The sequence below is a fragment of the Diadema setosum genome, chromosome 5 (genome assembly GCF_964275005.1).
Source record: "Diadema setosum chromosome 5, eeDiaSeto1, whole genome shotgun sequence".
Taxonomy (NCBI): Eukaryota; Metazoa; Echinodermata; class Echinoidea; order Diadematoida; family Diadematidae; genus Diadema; species Diadema setosum.
Window position 1 is genome coordinate 7842095 of NC_092689.1, and position 16954 is coordinate 7859048.

The window sequence follows — 16954 nt, forward strand, 5'->3', positions numbered from 1 at the left end:
GCTTTCTTTGGCTTTGTTTTGTTTTATTGCCATTTTCTATTACAACGACAGAGCGGAATGATATTTCACCAAATCTGCCACACCTTACAAATGACGATACGGCTTCACAACTGTATCACCCTTCAGATGTCTGAGCACCACCAGTATTATGTCGTATAGTAACATTCTGTGACAATTGCTGAGAGAAAAATATCTACTGTGTCGCAACGCAGACCGAGAATTCAATAAACACAGGTATAAAACTTGAATTGTTTTATGGGGAAAAATGGTTTATCTGTGTCTTAGGTGTTCTGTGCAATTTTCTCTCATTATCGCTTGGAATACTGACTATACAAAAGTACTTTGTGTTTGCTAAAAATAGGGTTGTTGAATTTTGCGTTTGTGTTTGAAGGAATAACCGGGGAGATATATAAGTAACAAAACAACTGGCGTGCATTAATGTGTTACAAATGCAATTTTTTGTGTCACAGCTGTTTGTTGGAAAAAAAAATAGACAGGTGCAGGAAAATAACTTTAGTTCTGAGAGTCTTGGGATGGTAATCATCACATTTGTGTATTTGACAAAAATGATAATCATGTTGATTGGATTTCCTGCTGACGGATTACATTACCAACTCTTCACAATGATCCAGTTGATTTTAATTGCACTGTGTTGATATGCAATTGTTAACCTTTTGGACATTGCTTTTTACTAGTTACGTTGGATTTATTCTCAACCGTAGAAATGACAATACAAAATGAGCTCCAGGCATCAATTCTTACAGACTTAGTAAGTGAAGTCCCTCCATTTTTTGTATGCACATTGAGTATTTTTGAACTTCCTTTTGATCACCATTTACGTACCACTTCTAAAAGGTTCAACTTTTATACTCTGCATTTCATGTTGTCAATCTTACTTTGAAATTACCACCGAACTAAAAACGACACCCACGAAGAGATGCCGCTGCTTCCTAGTCCCTTCGCCGGTTTGGCGAATCGGATCTTTTGCAGACTAAAATGCGAATGTTGGACTTTGCCATTTTCGACATTCGCATCCTTCGCAAATCATTTGCGTGCTCCATGAAATCAGCCCTTCTGATTATTCCATAAGAAATAATGAGCAATTTGAATATTCTGGAAATGAGAGATAAAATACCGTGTATTGTAAAGCAATGCAGCAAATGTAGTGTAAATGTATCAAAACAGTAGCTGAAAAGTACGACAGCTCGCAATTAACTGTGGTATATAAAATGGTTGTGAAAACAGAATCTGCAACTACTTATTCCACGTGAAATAATCCCCTGTAAGGCCAGAGAATGCCTTTCCAGTCACATGATACAACTGTGTGTTGTCTTGAGTATAATTTAAGCACAGTTGGTAGTGGCCTGCCCACATTTAGATTATATAACATTGGAGCAAGAAACAACAGAGAGAGAAAAAAAATAATCAAAATTTCTTTGTTTGACTGTTTTTAAGCTAGCTTTTTTCATTCAAAGTGAAGCCACTCCTCATTTTCCCCCTCAACAGTGTTCAAGATTAGCTATTTGATTTCCCCAATACACTGTACAGCGAAAAGATACATTTTGTACAGCTTTTATGTAATGGCTGGCTTCATACACGTTCGTGTTTTGTTTTTTGTTTTTGATTGTTTTGTGGGGGTTTTTTGGCCAGAATTGTATACTTTCAAACTAAATAGAATATTTCTCAGGCAACTCATTATCACCCACAACAAGAGTTCTCCCACTACTCCAGAGCTGTAGTAGAAATTTGACGTTGACAAATGAGGCAAAATTCTGAGATGCAAGCAGGTGACTGTTACCATATCAGTATAGCTAATTATGACTTAAACTCGATTGATATAATCGCTTCATGTTTGTTTTCTCACTCCTCTCCTGGGGATTATGGCTACCACTCTTGACTTCCATAGGGAGGTCAGGAGTTTGATAAAGAAACCCACTCCAAAACCGCTGCAGAACAGAGCAAAAAATGATTAAAATCGGATAAGAAATGAGGAAGTTATGACATTTTGAAACTCACCTTTTTTTTCCAGAAAACACTTCTTGACCAGTCGTTATGAATATCCAAATTCAAATTCAAGTTGATGATGTCATGCTCTCACATTTTCTTATTATAGGTTTTCCCGGTCAATTCATACTTTTGCCATTCCAATTCATGAATGTGCATTCAAATTCAAACGGCACACGCAAGCGATAATATTCGGGCATTCAAATTCAGAATCCGAGCGATCAATTTCATTTATGGGAATTCTATTTCGTTTTCGTTAAATCAAATTTACGCATGGGCGTTCAATTTCCAAATGCGAGCATTGCATTTCCTAATCGTGCATTCAATTTCACGCGATAGTCATGTGATAGTCCCGATGAGCTTGTTTGGAGCGTTCAATTTCATTTTCAGGCGATAAAGTACCTACTTCGTGCAATCAATTTAACGAAGAAAATAGAGTAGACTTTTTTTAAAGGAGAAATTACATACACAACCCATGAAGGCTTGCATATAGTGTAATTATGATTGTTTAAAGGTTCTACATTGTTCTGTGTTCATGTATTCTTTGTTTTTCATCTCAATTAATTCAAAGTTGTAAGGTCCAATCAGCAGTTGGTTATGCATCCAAACAACACAACGACAATCTAATATATTCCTTGATGATACTGCATGCTGACAACGCCCCCAACACTAACCACACAATGACAATGCATCAATTTAAAGACAAACTGTCACACAATGATCTCACAAAATCCCGCAAAAGTAAACCAATAAGATAGCAATAAACAACAAACAAGACGTTTACAATGTTCATGTTATCAGTTTCAATGTAGTCGAAATTGTGGGGTTTTTTTCCGAAAGTATCAATCAACATTCCCTATTTATGATCGTCTGTAGGCCTATACAGTGCCTAATGTGCCTGTATATTCCTTCTCGTGAATCAAATTTTAGAATGTACAGGTGGACCTATCGACTGGAAAATAAATAATCTTCATCATAAATCCCAATATATTCAAAGCTAAATGAGAAAGACACACATACAAGGTCCCAAACTAACAAAATTCAGGACTTCTTTTAAACTGAATGCAATTATGTGGAACATAGTTGCCTATTCACGAATTTGAATGACCGACGAGATTCCGTCGCCAGCTTGAGATGAATTCGAATGCTCATTGCTGAAATGCGCGCTCCTCCCTTAAATTTGAATGCTCCGATAGTGAATTCGAATGACCGGATTTTGAATTTGATTGCTGATTCAGTGCTGCGAGCGTGGAATGCGTGAAATTGAATGCTCGGAATATGAACTTGAATGACAGAAGTGTGAAATTGACCGGAAAAACCTATTATTTTCATATACAGAAATGACACAAATCACATATTTCAGCTGTATAAAGCTTGTCTTAAAGCTAGTATACCCAAAATGAAAAAGAACAAATGTTAACTCTGCTATATTTTGGTATGGGAATATGCTTTTACCAGTATTAGCTAAAAATAACAATTTTTCCAAATTTCCTTTATGTATACATGAAAAATTGTAAGATACCATCAACTCACTCATTTGAATATTCATATGGACTGGTCAAGAAACGTTTTCCGAAGAAATTTGAAATTCCAAAATGCCATATCTTCCTTATTTCTTATCCGATATTTGTCACTTTGGGGAACCTTCTGTATGAATTTGTTTTCTCTGTCTTTGGGGAACCTTCTGTATGAATTTGTTTTCTCTGTCTTTAGAGTTTATTTATTTTTGGGGTGGATTTCCTGTTTAAGTATTGTCAAGTGCTTACTTTCTTGGACGCGATGTTTTACCATTGATTTAGGCTTACGTTTCTTCGGAAAACGTTGGCTTACAGCCAAAAAAGCTTGCTTTCATGTAGGTCCCATCACACTTCTCTTTGTACAACCCCATTTCGATTTTGACCAGTTATCATTATAATTACTGTGTTATTATCATGTAGCCTATGTATAGGTTTTTTTGTACATTGTTCACAAGGTAAAAGAACTTGTGATTTTATTCTTGATGTAATATTGATATATTATGAGAAGTATGAAATAAATTGAAATTGAAATAAATTGAAAATGTTAGCTTTTGTGTGAAAACGGGTACGTATGGCAATACGGGGGGGGGGGGGGATGATAATAGCAGACCCTTTAAAAGGACGCCCAAGAGAAGTGCTAACACTAAATTTTTTACCCTGGGTAAGTTTCATATTATTGCTACTGTTTTTGATATTGTTGTTGTTAGTATTAATCTATAGTTATCATTGTACCTTATTTGTTTGGTTTTTTATATATGCTGCCATGTATACCTACGTGTTTACGTCTGTGAATATCACGAACTTGTTGCATCATCTTGTGCAAATGCAATGTGGAAATAAAGCTTATAACAGTATATCACGACATCGATACATATTTAGAAGTAGACAAAGAAGCTTTAGATTGTGAAATCACCAGACCTGTAATATTTCATACATCTGTGTTGTCGAGGCAGTATTATTGGCAATTACTTTGCACACGTTCATTAGTCACAGAGTTTTACAGTGAATTTACGAATCCATCAAACTTTACATCGATGGATGTTTACCTCGTTTCACGACTCATTTACCGTGGTCGTGTAAACTTGGAATACAGTCGATTCATAACATTATTCGTGCGAGGATAAAAAGATGATTATGATTTTTTTCCCTTCTCCTTCTCCTCCTCCTCCTCTCAGGGTCCCAGTGTCCTCCAAACCGAGATGCAGGTGTTACAGCGGCTTCACATTGCTATGGTGATAACTATTCTTGCACTGCAAATAGGTATGCAGATGTAGAGACAGATAGATAGTGAGATAAATAGATAGATAAGACTGTTATGCATTTTGAATATGATTAGTTTTGTAATGGCAACGAATTAATTGATTTTTTTTTTAATTTGTAAAGAGTATTCATAGATAATACACGTTTGCTTGCTGAAATAGTAATGGTTTTCGTGGAACAACTCATAAATGATTACGCGCATAGAGAATCTGTTAGATTATTATGCGCTAGAATAGATGCAGAACATTATCATCATTTTTGTTATTATACGCATTATTATTAGTAGTAGTAGTAGTAGCAGTAGTATCACCATCATTATTACAAACGGCCTTCAAGTTACCTGAAAAATGTGAGAACTGTAGTAAATTCAAACGCTCATTATCTGACAAGAAAAGAATTGCATGCGGGGTGCCTCAAGGCTCGTAACTTGGCTCGCTTTTATTCATTTTGCCACGATCATGACTTCGTCATGTTAACATGAGGCACCACTCACACATACAGATCCCCGTGTCGATGAACAGACGTTTCCCCGCGCTAATGGGGGGGGGGGGGGAAGGTCCAGTTTATCTCTCTGGTACTTTTACAGGGCCCTATGTGTATATATATATATACATATATATATATATATATATATATATATATATACATATATATATATATATATATATGTGTGTGTGTGTGTGTGTGTGTGTGTGTGTGTGTGTGCTTGTGTATGTGTGTGTGGGAGTCTGTGATAATGGTTTTTATCATTTTTGGTATATTTGATACATGATATCTAGACTTGATTGCACAAAATTTCTTGGTGTAATAGTATAGATGAACGACTATCTCGGAAACGTTATATTGATCATATTCAGAATAAAGTTCCTAAAAGTATAGGTATCATAATTATTTCGACTTAGCCTCTTTTTTACCTTAACATGTACTCCGATTAATTGTATTGTACTCTGGTCTTACCATACTTCATTATTGTCATGTATATGGGACAATACACACCTGCTAAGCCAACAGAAACTGTATGAACTGCAAAAAAAAAAAAAAAAAAAAAAATATATATATATATATATATATATATATATATATATATATATATATATATATAACCAGGATAGTATCTGGGGTCATTATACAGGGTGTATCCAAAAAAAATGTAATCCAACTTTGGAGGGCTACAATTTTATAATTGTTAGCTATGGAGAGCGCAGTGTTGGTTGTGAGGAAAGGGGAACTCTTCCTCTTTCCATTGATACCTAATTATGTTGACAAATGTCATGCATGACTGACCACATGAACTTCAAAGACAACAATGACAAATTGCACTTTTTCCAAGTTTGCGTGTTATTGTGAAGGAACAATGCATGTCTCACTGCATGGATGAGATCTGTCAATGAAAGTGGCCAAATAGGCCAGCTTGTACGAATGCAGGTTTATGTTTAGGATTTGTGTTTAGGGTTTCTCCTACATGGTCCATAACCTTTAACATGGCCACCTGTCCAATAACTTGGTCGCTCACACAAAGGCCAACCCACACAGTCCATTTTCTCTGTTCATATTCAAAACACAGTTCGCAGCGACAAACCATGTCTTGAATATGAAGAGAGAAAAATGGATAATGGTTTACCCTTTATGGGAAGGACCAAGTTGCCGACGACAAGGCCATGTCGAAGGTTATGAACCATAAAAGGTTAGAAACACGAACTTGCAGTCATGCAGGCTGGCCTGATGGTTTGACCACTATCAATGACAGATCTCGTCCATGCAGTGAGACATGCATTGTTCCTTCACAATAACACGCAAACTTGGAAAAAGTGCAATTTGTCATTGTTGGTTTTGAAGTTCATGTGGTCAGTCATGCATGACATTTGTCAACATAATTAGGTATCAATGGAAAGAGGAAGAGTTTCCCTTTCCTCACAACTAAAATTGCGCTCTCCATAGCTGACAATTACAAAATTGTAGCCCTCCAAAGTTGGATTACCTTTTTTTTTTTTTATACGCACTGTAGAAATCATAATGATGCGATATATCATCATTATAAGTTAGTAAAGTTATCAGATATCGTTGTGATCCAACAATTTGTTCGCATGATTCAAGGAAATGTGACCCTCATCACAGTTTGAACATCTTTTCTTTTTTTAAATCCTGGACATTCATAATTACGCACAATACATGTTCACATAATCTGTGGTATATTTCCATCCGTAAGATATCTTTGTTTCCGCGAACCGTTCGGTATACCGACCTCAAACTGTGGGATGAATTGCTAAATAGCCATTAGAAATTTCCAACTTTTGAAGGTATGCTAGTGTCAAATATGAGTACTTTCAGGTCTGACGATGAAATAATGACTTATATCAAGGAGCTATCATAGCTCCTTGCTTATATCCTGTTGAAATGTAGATGTCTATTCTTTGATGATGTAGTTTACTACGTGGAGACCGCCGCCGTTGGAAGTGACACTTGTAATGTACCGAAGGACATGGGAAATCTCTGCCCACATATCTTCTCCGAGAAAACAGGCAGTTATGTCCGGTCGACACCGAAATATGTCCCACTTGACCATCCTCAGTATGACGCCATGGTTCCAAAAGCAGCGCGAGGAAAGACTAATCTGTACTGTGCCCATCCAGGTAAGTTTTCACTTTCCCCTTATTACACTGATGTTGATTAGTGATTGCCACATTATAATGTTAGTACACTTCTGGACACAGATACAAAGTGAATGATACCAACCTATATCGAGACTCGCTCAGTGCGGCAAGCAGAATGCCATGGCGATAACATTGTTTGCTAGCAATAGAGGTGGACAGATTGTTGGGAAAAGTTAACCTCGCGTGAGTTCTAGTCCTCGGGATTGAAGCAAGTACTAAATAGTACTTTTCAACTCATGCGACCTTTAATTTTTGTCCATGTTCACGCCTATATTACATGTATACTATGTATGTATGTGTGTGTTGGTGTTGGTAATAATGTGTGCGTGCGTGTGTGTGTGTGTGTGTGTGTGTGTGTGTGTATTACCCCTGTGGTAGGCTTAATGTCTTATTTTCTGTATCATGTATTATGTACTTGTAATTGCAATTAAGTATTTTGAAGATATTTTAGAGTGGTCCACAATCTACAAGCAATGCTTTTTAGTGGACCTCTCAGTTCTCATTTTTAACCTTTCAAACATAACTTTGTAATTCCAGTATGTGTGCATATCTTTGTATGTTTGTTGATTACCATTGATTGTCATACTTTGTAATATATATATATGCTTATGATTGAATTTTTGATCTACTTTGTGTGATGTTTTGTTGAAAGAAAAAAAAATGAAAATGAAAATGAGAATGAAATAAATAAATGAAATGAAATGAAATGTTTATTGTATGTATACAGTTCCTTTAACATGGATTTCTCCATACATGAATCGATAATGTGCACACTTCCCCTTTTACTTTTAGTAATATGATACAGCTAATACGCTAATGAGGATATGGGCAAGCATGCACTTCAAAATCTGCACGACAAGAGCGTTATGAGATTGTGGAGAATACGCGGCAATACCGACTTACGCGACTAAATCATCATGTATTTCAAGTTAAAGGAGCTAGGAATGTTCCTGCTTCTTATCACCGATATTCGACTCTGCAACTTCGACCAAGCCGATTTAGCATCATATGAATTTATATATAGGGTAGAATGGGGATATTTTTGCCTCATTTAAGAAAGTTTCGGCTCTTGACCGACTTCACCGGTCTAGGAAAAACGTGAAATATGGTTTGTTTGTTTTTTAAATTGAATATTAAAGTGAAAGCAGACGACATTTTTTTAATCCTTCACATAGATATCAATATCATTGTTCAGTGACCAGACTTACTTTATACATAAAGCCATACTTTTTCAGAAAGAAGGTAGCATTATAGTAACAAACTTCGAACTGAAGAATGGCCCGAATTAACGAAGGTGGTACAAAGACCATGGGGCGCCAAGTGTCGCATGGAATATTTCGTTATGAAATCAGTCATTTCGTTACGAAATGTTGTCATTTCGTTACAAATTGATCATTTCGTCGACGAAATATTCCATGCGACACTTGGCGCTGCAGGGTCTTTGTCCATGGTTTAAATCATGGACAAGATTGTACCATGCAACCTCGTGAATCAAGTTCATTTAATGTGTTACACAAATAGACTGTGTGCCCAACCCCTGTCTGAATGGTGGGACCTGCTCGGAAGCTCTGGATAGCTTCACCTGCACGTGCCCGAAGTTATTTGTTGGAAAGCGATGTGAAAAGAAGGGTACGTATGTTTTACAAACACTAATATCTTTATTCATAATGTTATATCAATGTTAGACTTAAACACTTCTCTTGAAAAGAACATAATGAAAAGTGATAAACAGACACACACACACACAATATATATATATATATATATATATATATATATATATATATATATACATATATATATATATACATATATATATATATATATATATATATATATATATATTGAGTAGGTTGTCCACGTGTTGGCAAGATAAAGATATAAAAGAAAAAAATAGAACAAAGTTCATGCTGTATTCACCAACGGTTTATTTCTGTACACAAATTTTCGAGCGACTCGCTCTTTCTCGAGTGTTGATACTGAGAGAATTTGTGTACAGAAATAAACCGTTGGTGAATACAGCATGAACTTTGTTCTAGTTTTGTTATATACATATATATGTATGTATATATATATATATATATATATATATATATATAACACAAAACTAGAACAAAATTCAATATTCAATAGTTCAATATGAAAACTCCGTGAGAGACGTAGTTTTGACGAATTATATGTATATAATTATATGTACGTGTATGTATTGTTACAGAGGTTAACTTGGCCTAACGAACCATCATAACCACCAAAAATACCCAGACTCTCAAACAAGGTGTTTGGTCGATCTCGGTCATCTTGTCGAACTCCTTATTTACATATTCCTCCGCGGAACAATAAAGTGCCCAGAAATGATAGTACAATGCACATGTATCCATAACAGTATACAGTATTAAACAGTACACTGTATATGTACGTAACGTAGGCCTCAATGTCGCATAGCACAGGAACAATAACAAAATCACCCCACGCTACTGACTTATAATGTATTTTGTTGTCTTTTTTGTTACCTGTTACATTTTTGTAATACAGTAGTACTTGTGTGTACGTATACCGTATATGATAAAATCGATATAATGGAATATGATTTATATTTTCACTTGTACCTTGTGTCTCCAAGAACTTGTCTGTCCTGACCAGAGTTCGTCGTCTCCAGACTCCTGCTATGTCTATCGCAGCGAGGTGGTAACTTGGGAGATGGCGAGGGATAGATGCGGTGAACTAGGAGGATATCTGGTCGCCATAGAAACTAAAAGTGAGCTTACCACTATCAAAGAAGTGATTGTCTCCAGCATTCCTGGATTTTCTTACACCAGGGCTTGGACAGGGCTGAATGACCGGCTGTCCGAAGGTGTCTACACGTGGGAGACAGTTGGGGGCACCTTGCTAACCTCCAGCAGTTTTTGGTATAGTGGTGAGCCAAATCCACAAAATGCAGAGGCCAAAGACTGCACAGAACTACATCATTATACTTCCTTGACTAGACCACATTTACATCATTTGAATTGCTCTTGGAATAGGGCATACATCTGCGAATTTCGGCCATAAACATGATAAGTTGACAATGCCATAGATGTCCATGATTTTTGGTTTGAGTTTTCTTTTCAGCTGTTTACAAATCGACTTACTACATCAACAACTTCTGCTTCTCTCACTCAGCTTGTCCCTCAATTTCTTTTTACTTCTTCATTTTCTGCATCCTTTGCCCTTTCTGTTCACACTTTAAAGAGCTCAGTCTTCGTTTTGCAAACACATGAAGCTGGTTTGGGAAAAGAGTGCCCTGCCCTTTTAGTGGTCTGTTGTACAGATGAAATGATTCTAACAAGAGGGAAATTAGGGGATTAGAAAGGGCGCACAGCTCATTATTGATCAAAGTCTCCAAGAAGCGATTTCTTCTTCATGATTATTCACTTTGTGTGCTGTGCGTAAGCCTCGTGCATTATAGCTGATGAACTAAAGCTATGACCTATATATTAAAATTTGACTGGCAAATTTGTGGGTCTTGAAGGTCATAATGTCAGAAGAGTAGTTCCTATACCAGTAAATATTTCCCTTCAAACACACAGAGGTCCGCAAAAAAAAAAAAAAATAAATAAAGGACTGCTATTTCATCAATCATAAATAGTATTAAATTGTATTGCGATTGTTTTCTGAATCTATTCTGAAAAAAAAAAAGACAGGCCCTCTGAAATGAAAAGGAAGCGTGTCTAGCCTCCAAATGAGATATACTTTGCAGACGACCTCAGTTTTCAGTTTATTTCATTTCAGCTTCACGCTGAGCCACCACAGCTATTTTGATAAATAATGAATACCCCCCCCCCCCATTCATTATGGTAGCTTTGTAATGGAAGCATAATGGGGCCCTCTATAGGTGCTCCATTTTATGTCCCAGGCTGATGTGAGGCGTAGATCTCGTCGGATCTATCACTTGTCTATCGGATCGCAGTCTGATGAATTCGACTTGGTTGGTCCACTATCAGGAGAATGTCATACATCTCGCGCGTGATCCTCATCGGCCGATCTTGCCTCATCGGATCACTGACCGAATAAAATTGTCTGACACTGATTCAGTATACATGATGAAGACTATTCTGTAAGCTAAAACATATCAATATCTAATCGACAAAAAAAAATGACAAAGAATACGCTTATGTGCGTCAATGGACAAATATATAAAACCGTGCATAATTAGATGTCAGATTAGGACTATGTTTCTCTTTTGTAATGATGTCACAAAATGTGGTGAAATAAGACATATCTTTGACTTCTACTTTATACGAATATAATGAGACGAAACCAGGTGGTCCATGGACTCGTTCTAGAGCAAATATTACAGTTTATCTGCCAATATTTGTTAAACATTTCTGACTAATTTGCAAATGTACTAGCTTGTACTACATCATTACTACTGGTATAAAAAGAAAATCATATACTAGTACTACCACGATATTTTCTACAGCAATTTTCCTTTTATTTATTTGTTACTTTTTCCTGTTTAAAAATGTGAGCAATGATGTTTATTATCGTTTCTGACTAACCAGCAAATATCTTTAGTTATACAGAACATAATTACTGTTAGATTTGTTTTGCTATCTCTGCAGACTTTTGGTTTGGTGTGACTTGTATTGTTTAGCATATCTTTATGTTTAGCATAAGTTGTACTTACTTCAATACTGCGTGTTGTCTGCTGTTGAGAAATAATGACACAAAAATAAGCCTGTTACTAGACAAACTACTACATCTAATTCGCTACAACGGTAGACGTTTGGATAAGCGTCTGTTGTATGTTTGACTTTAACTGCATCTTATTGAACATTATACCTTGTGTACTGCTTACGAATAATGATGCAAAATATGCCTGTGCTGTATTATACCACTTTTCGACTGATTGGCAATATCCTATAGATTGTACTACAATGTACTACAAGAATTTATTCTAGGGTCAGAATTCTATTTCTGACGAAATTGTATTTTATTGAATATTGTGAAATTTTCTGCTGTTGGAAATTAGCTTGTACTTCGCTACGTCGTCAAGGTATACAGTTACGGGTGCACACCTCACGAGTCATTCAGCCCACTATATTAGTGGCCATGACCCGCAAAGAGCTGTACGGTTCACGAGCTAGACACTAGGCATTATATAGGAACACAAGCTATAACACTGGGCAACAAATGTCTATGAGCTCGGCCCTACATTACGGAGCTTTGTACACGCCTCCACGTAACTCGCGCTCGTAACTATTTTATCTTTTTTTTTTCTACAGTACGTGTGGCTCTCGTGGGTCTGCTTTACGTGGTAGGCCTATCTAGCTCGTCGTACAGGGTGTCTAACTCGTGGGCTACATGACCCATGGCCTGTATAACTAATGGATGTGTGACTCATGACCCTATTTACAATTTGTAGCTCTTGGACCGTATAGTGATTCGTGTGTCTGTGTGTAGCTCGTGGGATGATCTCATAGTTACGAGGGTGCAGAAAGTAAAGAGACTTTGGAGATTGAAAGAACGTAACTTAAGTAATCATTAATGGTTTTCCCCCTCCCACACCCTCCGCCCGCTCGGTCGCTTCGCTCCCTCGCCGAGGATCTCACACCATCACATTATTATGTACTCCCGTATGTAATATTAAATCATAGTCCTTCGCACTGATCATTTTTTACTATGTTTAATTCCTTATTTTTTTTCTTTTAAATGGTCTATAAACGCGACTTTTATACTCTGTTTTACAAAAGCTCCCTACAGTGTGTGTGTGTGTGTGGGGGGGGGGGGGGTATCCCCCTTTCCACCCCCCGCTCGCTCGCTTCGCTCCCGCGCCGAAGATCTCACATCGTCACATAAAATGTGCCCCCGTCGAGGTTTTGCCCCCCCCCCCCCCCAAAAAAAAAAAAAAAAAAAAACAGAAAAAAAAAAAAACCAGAAGTGTTCCGGCGCGCTTGGCAGCCACTCAAGGGAGATGAAAAGAATGGCCGTTATAGACAGGTTATCCGATATTTTGTGTGCATTGCCTACTTGTTCATGTGATATAGTTGTATGAGTCTTAAAGTACTTGCATGTATACATGCATGTATATTGGAAAATACCTGCTTTGATAGAGTTGTTGCGCAGTAGATTGCGTACAGCAAGCAGATTTGTTGGTGTGTTTTTTTAAGTATTAAGTATATTGCATTACTATTACTGAAAATGGCGGGTGAATGCAGTGGTGGCAGCCACGGAATGTTAGCCATGAATGACCGGCAAGGCTGCAAAGCAGAATAGCATGCTTCATTAATGACTCGGCTGCTATAGACAGGTTTATTCTACAACGGGAGACAAAATTGGTAGACGCTATACCACATGGCTTATCGGGAGCGGTGTCAATGGCCACATACGGCAGGTGGCCGCTATAGACAGATGTTATCTGACTAACTGACACAATCATGATGTACATTATGAATACTATCATTATACTACTAAAGTACAATTTACCGTAGCGGTAGACGTTGGTGTAGATTGTACCATCTATAAATGAATTACAATTTATTGATTGTTGTGTAATTGTCTGCCGTTAAGGAAAATGGTTGCAAAACATGCACATTTTATATACACCGTCTCTGACTACCAGCAACTGGCAAATATCCTGCATTATGAATTTTATATCTTGTACTACTTGATATAGTGGTAGATATTTAGTTTTGAAGTAAATTGCATTATTTGACGTGAATTGCATATTGAATGAGGTGTAATTGTCTGCTGTGGAACATTAGCTTTTCAATAGTTGAAAATCATAGGTACAGTTACAAGTGTGCAGAAAACAAAGTAAATTTGAAGATTAAAAGACGTATCTTTGATATTTATCATGGTAAATTAAGCAGTAAGCCAGAGTGTGGCCTTAATAAGGTTGCCTGAAACAATGAATGAATGAATATATAAATAAATAAGTAAATGAATAGATAAATGAATAAATAGATAAATAAATAAATAAATGAAATTGTCTCATCTCACAATCAGCCTCGTGGGTTTGTTTGCTCCTCTGTGGATTTTTTTTTCAAGCCAGTTGATTCTCTTTCCAGTTTTGTATAGTTTGTTTGTCTTTTGCCAAGTGTAAGTGTATGTCTTTGTGTAGGTGTGCGTGTGTGTTTGTGTGTGTGTGCTGCTTGTAGATGTGTGTGCGAGTGTGCATGGTTTCGAGTGTGTTTAAATTTGTCTGTCGTGTTGTCTATGAATAATAAATTCAAAAGTGTTTTTCCAAGACAATAGCAACTAGAATGATATCGCGATAACTGTTGTTTACAATATTGATGTAAAAATATAACTCGTTCAACCATTTACCCTAAATAACAAATTCATGAAACGAAATAAAACAACAATTTATGGGGGGGGGGGGGAATAAATTGGATACTTATTGGACAGTGATGCACGTATATAGGTGGTAGATAACAAATGGTGGTGACTATGCAAATGCCTATCTACTCCTTATCTATCAAAAATGAATATAAGTATATCATAATACATTGATACCACGTCTAAAACTCATCTTTTTTTTTTTCAACGGAATTTGCTGGGGGGGGGGGGGGGGAGGGAAGTTGGGGTACAAAACGTCCGAGTTGGGTCTGGTTAAGAGTGGTGTGGGAGGGGTTGGAGTATATTTCCCATGCCAAAATATTATAATTGTTGCAAAACGAGTGCGTCAAGTTTGCAATTTGGGCACTTTTTTAAACTTCATAATAGGTATCACTTTCTATACCTGATTACCTATATGCAAATTTGCTATTCAGCATAATTGTTATTTAAATAAATAATACGAATTTATCTGACCTTATTTCAAATTATGTGTTGATTAAAGTTCTCGAGCGAACTGAAGCATATTGATTGGTTGTATCTATTAACAAACTTCGCTGCCCACTTCTTGAATTATATCTGATTTGCAATTGTGAAAATACAGGGAGAAAATATGCTACATAAGGAAAACACATTGGATATAAAATACAAAACATCGTCAACATGCGCAGAATGTAAAACGCAATATGTAAATTTGTACATGTAAATCTGATTAGATAAGGGATAGCTAGATCGAGTGACACACACAACACACACACACACACACACACACACACAGATATTATATATATATATATATATATATATATATATATATATATATACTCCTAGATGGGTCATTTGGAAGACATTTCCATTTGTTTTATATGCAAATTTATTATTACATGTTCAATGGCAGTTTACACAATGGAGACACGAAAATTGTCTCCTTAATGACCAGTTGTCTCCCTAATGAAGACACTTCCCCCCAATATGTCTCCCTAAGGTGCCAACTAGGGATATATATATATATATATACATATATATATATATATATATATATATATATATATATATATATATATATAATTACATAACTAGATCGAGTGACACACAAACACCATATGGTTTTAGACCTAATAGATTCCACTCAACTTAATAATATAACGTGTAAAAGAAAAGAGTTGAGAGATGAGGAGAAGAAAAAGTAGAAGGCAAGCTAGAGAAAGGTGGAAGCCAGGAAAGCAGTAGAAATTAAAAAAAAAGACGACGAAGAAAACGAAAAAGAAGGGTAAAAGAATGCTATAGGTAAAAAAAAAAAAGTAGTACGACGCGTTATTGGACTACTGAATTATGTTTAATACATTAACATATTAAAGACATTAATCACATCGGGGGGAGGGCGAGGGGCACAACAATGTTTCAGTGCAACAAACTTCAATGAAACAGTGCAATGTTGCGATGAATGTATGATCTGGGAGATGCATGCTGACAACACTAGAGGGCTCTCTCCCTCCTATTGCTCTACAGAGATGAGGGAGCCCCTCTACACAGAGTAGAGATCTTTCAAATCTTGCCTTTCGGTTTATATCAAAATCTCAATTCGCTGAAACAGAGTTCGATTGAAGTTAAACACTGTTAAATACTGCTTAAATTCATCTGACAAAGCTTAAATCTATTCGACACGGCTTAAATTTATCCGACAAAGAATGCCTACACTCTGCAGGCTTAAAGGGACATTCCAGACGATTTTCATAATTTCACATCATGTAATACATAAATCGACGACTCCATGTATAGAATTGTGGAATTTATTATGGTTCTTGAGCAGAGAAACAATACTTTGAAAAACCTTAAACAAATTACACTGAACAAGGATGATGACATAGGAGGTTCACATATTTCAGAAATGACGCAGAGTAATTCCATTACAATACCGCTTGCTTGCGAGTTCACCTGTGTATAATCTATGCATGCCTTCTTCTTTTGTTCTGCTACCTTGAGCCCCAGCTCATGCATTCTTATGGTGACTCTGCCATATTGTCATCATCCTTGTTCATTGCGATTTGTTCTAGATTTTGAAAATATTCTAATTCTTCATCCCAATTATCACAAATTCTAAAACTCTGTCCTCAGTATAACTAACTTATAACTGATCAAATGAAAAAATCTGAAAATCATCCGGAGGTCTCCTTTAAGAGGAATTACTATCTCATAAATCATCAA